The 7,525-nt window shown below is 43.1% G+C and overlaps 1 long non-coding RNA gene across 1 annotated transcript; it reads left to right on the top strand.

The window, feature by feature from the left end:
• Nucleotides 1-2,899: 2,899 nt before the first annotated feature.
• On the top strand, nt 2,900-6,917 carry LOC123184871 (uncharacterized). The gene is made up of 3 exons (XR_006493102.1): nt 2,900-3,075; nt 3,885-6,616; nt 6,757-6,917. It is a non-coding gene; the product is annotated as an uncharacterized lncRNA (long non-coding RNA).
• The last annotated feature ends 608 nt before the right edge of the window (nt 6,918-7,525 follow it).

The following is a 7,525-nucleotide window of genomic DNA, read 5'->3' as shown; positions in this document are numbered from 1 at the left end:
TGCTCACATGCCATGGTGAGCCATCCCACACGCGATCACGATCGCGTTGAGTCTCGAATTCCGCCACAAAGATATTCTCAACAGCCGATCGGAACACCAGACCTCTAGGGTTTCCCCATGCCGGGCGCAAAGCATTGGCGATCGTCTAAATATGCAACAAATTCCGACGGAGAACCTTCCCCGCAATCGCCCAGATTGGCCTTGCGCCGTCATCAACATCATCCAGGATCAATGGTGTTGCCTCCTCTTCCGTGAGATCTAATTTCCCCATGGCTTCCTCCATGCGCGCCCTCGCCGCCCTTGGCGAGAGGGCATCCTTGCTGCTCGACGAACCTGATGCCGCGGCCATCAGGATTCCCTGTGTGCAGCCCGTCGGCGAGAATTGACCGGCGGCCGCCCTCTTTCCACTCGAAACCCTAATCGCCTCCTGAGGTGGCTCCTAGTTTTTCGGGGAAGACCAAATATATTTGTACTCGCATGTGGGACCAAACATAACTAAATAATACACTACTATTCGTGTAAGGCTAACACTTAGGCACAAATAATAAATGCAGAAATGCGACAGCTCAATATAATGCTCTTGTTTTTCTTTTTGTTTTTTCTTTCTAATCAAGTTATTTCAGTTTTATATCATAGAACAAGAGGGTAAACAAATTGTAATTCCAAAACGACAACATACCTTTTCCTCCTACCCGATCCATGACTTTTTGTAGTCAACTTACCAATGTCTATTCTCATATGTTCTAACATTCGAAATGTTGTGTCTATAAAGGACCATGATCAGTTAAGATTCTCCAATACTTGAGGCATGATCTTTTGTTGTATTTTTGTTCTTTTTATAGTGAACCACGAGCAAAGGCCGCATGGCGCCAATATATTTTGACGATTGCCTAAGTCAGTGACCTAACTCCTCGTATGTTATAGTTTCGTAGCAACACACGGGTATTATGCTAGTACGTATAAAATTTTTGTAAAAAAAACATAGGCGAGCCACGGCTCAGTTTAGCACTAACGAAGCTCGCTCCTGGGAGGTGCCACCACCATGCCTTTCAGTACCAAAGATGACTGAAACGCTGAGATAATAAATAATTCTTCAGATTTGCATCCAGCCATTTTTTCTGGGTGCTAGATTCACTGAAACATTCAGCAGCCTATGTCGCACTAGCAAACCTTTTCTTCAGTGAAACCATACCACATGATGCTTCGGCGGCTGCTATAGCAGAGATGCTGCATCTTTGGTGCGCTAAGACGAGTGATAGTTCATTGCGAGCTTTTCTCCGGTGCAAAGCGGATTCTCTTCCAGCCGCTTCTTAAGTTAGCTTCACCCTGTTGTACCCCTTTTTTGATGCAGCTATCTAGCAAGCATCCTTTGTACTATGACAATCCTCAGACCTTGGTAGAATCCAAATTAGATAGAGAATGTCATTATCATGATATAGCAGATTAGTAGGCTTCTAGAATCAAAAGCTTGGTTACAAATGACATGAGACAACACGAACAAACCTCCTTAGTACTTCAGATAAATTGTTCTGCTATATCGAAGCGAGACCCGAGCCCAAGACTTACCGGCCTGCGCGGGTGGGGCCTAGGCATTCTGAGCCGCCACAGCCGCCTTGGCCAGGAGTTGCGTCGAGTCTCACAATCATCGTCACTGAGGGTGGACAACGGCGGCAGCATCGATCTAGGGAGACCGGCAACATTGGTGGTAGGGTGAGGCCGTAGCAGGTGCAGACTAGTCGTGGTAGGGAAAAGATGCCGAGGACGAGCTCTGTTAGGGAGAGGAGGCCGCAGGGAGAAGCGAAATGTGCGAGGCCGTGAGGTGAGCAGAGTGGCTACTTTGCGGTGAAAGGAGTGTATTTTTTTTCTAAGAACTAGATTTCTTTTTCTAAGCAGAACAAAAGTCACTGTTGTGCAGGCGAGAGAAGTGTCAAATAGGCCCAACAAAACTAATGCTCGTGCGGGCCTATGGAGGTCTAGAAGCGTCTCACTCCTCTCAAGAAATACATGAGCTGATCTAAAAAACGAGTGAATCCCTTCGCATAAAACAGTTGTATGCTTGCATCCAGCAGTCGACCAAAAATTTATGTGTATTGCATATGATATATATAATTTTTATTCAAATATATGTTTCATTTTCACAAATTAGATTGAAAAAATAATTTTGTTGATTTCTATGAAACTGTTGACCTCAGTATGCATGGCGGGGGCGCATATAAGTAAATATTAATTTACTATGCATGTTAATAATTACTTGGATCATTGCACTCAAAGCATACTTCCTCAAATCATTTTTTTATCGAAATACATTTCAAGTTAAGTGGATTTTAATTGTTTTTCCGATGTTAGTGGTTATTTTTCTATACATGTAAAATTTAACATGTACTTCCTTTGTAAACACTATCTTATAAAAGTTTACAGAGGGAGTATTGTGTCTATATATGGAACGAGAAAAAACATAGAGGACAATGGCAACGTACCAGCATTCAATTATGATTTCTGTGTTCATTTGATTTATATATTTTTGTATTCAAATATTGAGTTTCCTTCTGCTCATAAGTCTTAGGCTTTGTTATGTTCTGGTTAAAAGACTGAGACTGTTGTATTTCCGTTAAGCATTTAATGTAAAGGGGTGTGAGCCCGGTTGGAACAAATATATTTTTGAAGAATTATTTTAATTTTATATCATGCCAACTCAATTGATCAAAATCTGAGACATGTGTTGCACGTGCAAAAATTTATACTTGTAAAAGAAAAGGAAAAAACTGTTTCGCTTTTCCATGTGTACTTATGGCAGGAGAAAGACGAGTGATGCAAACAGCGAGATCGAACGGCTGGCCTAGGAACGATCGTGATTAGCGAGGCGATCGATCGGTGGCTTCCATCGGCTGACTGACGCCCAGCAGCGTAAAAAAAAACACGCAAACGACGAGCTCTGGCGCCGCCGATTCCCTCAATGTGGCGATCGATCGGTGGCTTCCTCCGCCTCTTCGTTGCCGGCGAATCCGACGAAGAAACGCGGCGCACCGCGACCATGCAGCCACCGCCCGAGCTCTCGCCGCCGGCACCAGCCCTTAGGTCTGCACACCCGTGACCTCTTCCTCCCTCTCTTTTCCCCTCGTCTTCGTACTGCAAAGTTGTTGGGTGGATTAGATCCAAACTACTAGAATCAACCTAGAACACATCTTTACTGCAGCTATTCGTCAGTAGTCCTCCACTGGAGCAATGCTTTGGTTGCGTATTGTGTGGGAATCGGGTTAACATACTCTCGTGGGACACTAGTTATCTGAAATGATGTGCAAAGGGAGGAACTGAAAAAAAAATGTGATGAAAAGATTGCACAGATGTTGTCTGGATAAACAGTTGAGCGTCTTGCAAGATTGGTGGCACTTGATTTGTTATTTGTTTTGAGAATACTCTACAAAGTACTCACTCAGTTCCTAAATATAAGCCCTTTTAGAGATTCCAATATGGACTTTATACGAAGCAAAATGAGTGAATCTACACTCTAAACTACGTCTATATACATCCGTCTGTAGTCCATATTGAAATCTCTAGAAAGATTTATATTTAGGAACGGAGGGAGTATAAACTAATGCATGATTTGGAAAATACACCTATTGTGGCTCATTAAAGAAAGTTATCTTTATGCTGTCATACAGAGCATCAAGCTGTTGGCTATTCTGGGGTAGCTTATTTTGATTGTAGTGCGCCATCTTGATATATATCTACTATGGAAAGAAATTAATGTTGAACGAAATGAACATTTTTGTTTCCCTCAACGTGTACTACTGCAGTAAGAGCCTAAGTACCGCCATTTCAACCTTTTTCTATGATATCTGATTCCATGATCCTGATACATCGTTCTTGAATTTTTTGTATGACAGAGAAGTGGCGGTCGCAGACGCATAGCGGCCATCTAAGAAAATCTGCCACTGCTTGGTCTCTACCTCAGCCTCATCTGAACAACATGTTTGGGCAGACCTACCGGACAGCCTGCTTCACTTAATCATTGCTCTCTTAAGCTCATTCCATGACTTCCTTGCTTTTAGTGGCGCCTGTCACTCTTGGCGCGCTGCGGTCTTTTCCTTTCCATCATCCATATATGCCTTTGTCTTTCCACCTCTCCATCTCAAAGCAGGTTTGCGTAAGGCTAACCGGGATTGCGGCACATGGTACAAGCTTTTATTGAACTACAAATGGTGTCTTTGTGATCCTATGAGGACAGACTTATCTCTGCTCCGGTCAGCTCCCCGTAATGCTCCAAATTACATGCGCCATTTGGGCTGCTCATATGGGCATCTTATCTTCTCATGTATGGAGCACCTCCTCCTTGTCGATGTTTACACAGGCACTAAGGTGAAGCCACCCAAACTCCAAGCCAACAGCGATTGTGTGGTCTATGGTGGCATTCTTATAGCTCCACTCAGTTCACCGAACTCATGTCTCCTCCTTTTCTCGAAATCATTCATTTTCCAGTGGCAGGTTGGAACGGATTCCTGAACAGAGCACCCTCTTGTTTCTGAACACTTCCTTAGTCAGATTGTTTTGTTCAAAGGTCAGATGTTTGCCATAGACTTTCCCCGGATGCTCAAAACCATATCCTTGGCACCTCAGCTCAGCGTGCAGGAAGTCGATGTTGTGTAGGGAGAGGACATCGTTGCTGGCTTGAATTATGATCCATGGTTGGTGGTCTGTGGTGACATGCTTCTCATGGTTGATCTCGTTGATGGCTTGATAAGCAATGGCACCTTTCAAGTCTTCCGCTTTGATTTTTCAGCCGAACGAGCTAAGTGGACCAAGATGGAGAAGTTGGACAACTGGGCTCTCTTTGTCAGCCATGATAGGATGAGCCCTACATTTTCTTGCATGAACCCTGAAAGATGGGGTGGAAAGAGTAACTGCATTTACCTTCCAAGTGCGTCCAAAGACTCTGATGAACCTTGGATTGCTGTAGAGCTTGGTCAGGCAGTTTACAGCACAACTCCTCCAATTCATACATCCTAGGAGGCAGAAGCAATCAGCTTGAGAGCCTCTGGGTGCTCCCCAGCTTAGTCTATGGTGCTGGCCAGTGAACGATCATGTTTGCTTGTTGCATGTTTTTTGTTCTTGCGTATTATTATATTGAGCTCCAGCCAGTGATGTAGTTAGCAAGAAAGTACTTTATGGATGATTATTCATGTCTCTCCTTAGCTTTAGTGAAGAGCATAGTTCAGAAAAACAATGCTCCTGAAATTGCACCTACTGTTAGCATGCATTCCTGAATGCAATCTACTACTGATTAGTAGTCCTCTTAGATTGCTTGTTATTGTTGAGAAATAGAACACGCAGTTCTACATTCATGTCGTGACAAGGTAATGCAAATTTGCAGCATTGTTTCTTTTGATCTGCAGGCAAGAGTTTGACGAAACTTGCCTAAGAATATTAGGCTGGTATTTTCCCCCAAACCTTTAGAGTGATGTTTTTAATCTTTGTCATTACGGATGAAAGAGATGTTTGTATATAATTTAACTCACAAGTAAAGCTCACACAAGATGAATCTTACTAGCTAGTCTACTGCTGTATTGTACAGAAAATCAAGGTTTTAGTTTTGAAGTAGCTTACTGCGATTGAAATGTACTCCCTCCGTAAACTAATATAAGAGCGTTTGGAATACTAAAGTAGTGATCTAAACGCTCTTATACTATTAGTTTACAGAGGGAGTACCATCCTTTTTTCCCCCTTGCTACTACGAGCTCAGCAGGGTGTCATTTTGTTAAGAAGAAAGATCTCTCGAAACACGCTCTCGCTTTGCTTTATAGGTAACACACAAACCAACGTGCACGGCGGAACAATACAATCTGTGCAGACTTCCCTTCACACACTCTAGATGAAGACGTATAAAGCAGAAGCCGTCATGTGCATGCATAGTGTTGGATCAAACGTATAAAGCAGAAGCCGTCATGTGCCAGGAGAAGTTGCTGAAGATCCCAAGCCTTGTCATTCTAGACGAAGGCTGCACTCCGAGAAATGAGCAAACTGACTTACTCGCTGCACTTGGAAGTATACGAACTCCTAGAAAAGTGGTGCTCTCAGGAACCTTGTTCCAGAATCATGTAAAGGAGGTCTTCAACATCTTGAACCTTGTCCGGCCAAGATTCTTGAAAATGGAGGGATCCCGGGCGATAGTGAAGCGCGTATTAAGCAAGGTGGACATATAGGGAAAAATGCAAGGTCAAAGAACATTTCAGTTAAGTTCTGTGATTTGGTAGAAGAAAACCTTCAAAAGGACACAAATGATAAAATGAGAGTGATGATCATCCAGAGTCTGCGCGAGCTAACTGCAAATGTGCTCCACTATTATCAAGGCGAGCTTTCGGAGGAGCTACCAGGACTTTTGGACTTGACCGTGTTCTGAAAATGAGTACCGAGCAGGAAGAGATCCTGAGGGGTTTGGTGGGACTGGGGAAATTCAGCACAACACGGCCTTCCGAGAGGAATGGGTGTCCAAGATGTGGTTCGAATCGAACAATCTCTGTGGCAACAATGATTTTGAGCTTGATGTGGATGTTTCAGAGAGCGGGGATAGGTTTCTCGAAAACGAGGCGCTGTGACAAGATATCAAATCTCTATACAAAAGGTATGTAGTATATGTTTAAATCATGTGAATGAATCTCAGCCTGTGAACGGATGATTTCTTTATATGAAATCGGAGAGGCAAGCTCTCTTTTATCAAAAAAAAAAGTGAATGAATCTCATAACCTTTTGTTTTCCTGGCAGGAGGTTGAATGCATCAATGAGGGTCGTTTTCTTTGAAGGTGAACGGCCGTGGCAAGCGCGAACAAACCAGTGAGAGAGAAAGAACCCGGGAAGGAACCGAAGTGGACTTTTCTGTGCTTCTTTGCGGTGTTGTGCTGATCGTCTTAATCGTGTTAGTATGAAGAGATATAAGAGGGTACAAGTGTCTAGTAGTACAATCATTTGCACTCTGAAATGTTATAAGTGTCTAGTGGACATGTATGTCGTTATAAAAATTCGAAATATTTTGAATTTTTTACGATTTTATTGTTCATCCTGGAGCCAAAACACCACCGTTGATTGCGGATTGCCGCAAGAACATCCTTACTTCATTTTTTTTCCTTGGGGATGGGATCGCCACTAGACCATCAGTCTAACAGGGTCCAGCTCCATGTGATTTACAGCTCAAGAATAGCCGGCTGATTGATATTGTAGGTTCGATGAAGATAGGAATAGATGTCATGAACACCAAAACAAAAACACTGAAGGAAAACAAACACGGCACAAAAACAGCTGCACATCAGATTTCAGAATGGCCTGCAAACAAGTTCATCATGGAACACTGAACAGAAAAATGCAGCAGAGCTAGTAATGGTAGAAGCTTCAACATATACATTCCCCATCCAGGAAACGCAACATTAACTTTGTGCGTGTCATTTCTTTTCGATCTAGTGAATAGGAAGTGTACCTGCCTCCCACGGTTTACTCCGTTTATTTTAGCAACTTAATAACAAGTTTCTGTAAACTGTTC

Source organism: Triticum aestivum, chromosome 2A, assembly GCF_018294505.1.
Source record: "Triticum aestivum cultivar Chinese Spring chromosome 2A, IWGSC CS RefSeq v2.1, whole genome shotgun sequence".
In the NCBI taxonomy this organism is placed as follows: domain Eukaryota; kingdom Viridiplantae; phylum Streptophyta; class Magnoliopsida; order Poales; family Poaceae; genus Triticum; species Triticum aestivum.
Note: the sequence above shows the minus strand (reverse complement) of the source record. Positions and strands in the feature narration are given on the sequence as shown.